A 353-nucleotide genomic window follows, 5' to 3' on the forward strand; every position below is an offset into this window, starting at 1 on the left:
ATATACATTATATATAATGTATATATATATAATGTATACATACATATATATATGTAATCCTAAACAATAGAACAATAGAAGAGATTAAGAAAAATTCGCTACAGGATCTACGCACTATTCCAAAAACAGAAAATCGCCACGAACGCCGAATACAACCTCATTCAAACCACTATAAAACGTAAGAACGATAGCGTCATGCTCGTGGTATGAGAGAGTTGCTAAAGAACCCCACTAACACATTGCCACAAAACGGATGGCCCTATGCCATCGCATTCGGACTCTTTTTTTAAAGTTCGGTTTTTTTATGGACAGCCCTCCTACATGCATAATTATTATATTAATGTTTAAAAAAT

Source organism: Formica exsecta, unplaced genomic scaffold, assembly GCF_003651465.1.
Source record: "Formica exsecta isolate Colony F162 unplaced genomic scaffold, ASM365146v1 scaffold2, whole genome shotgun sequence".
Lineage (NCBI taxonomy): Eukaryota > Metazoa > Arthropoda > Insecta > Hymenoptera > Formicidae > Formica > Formica exsecta.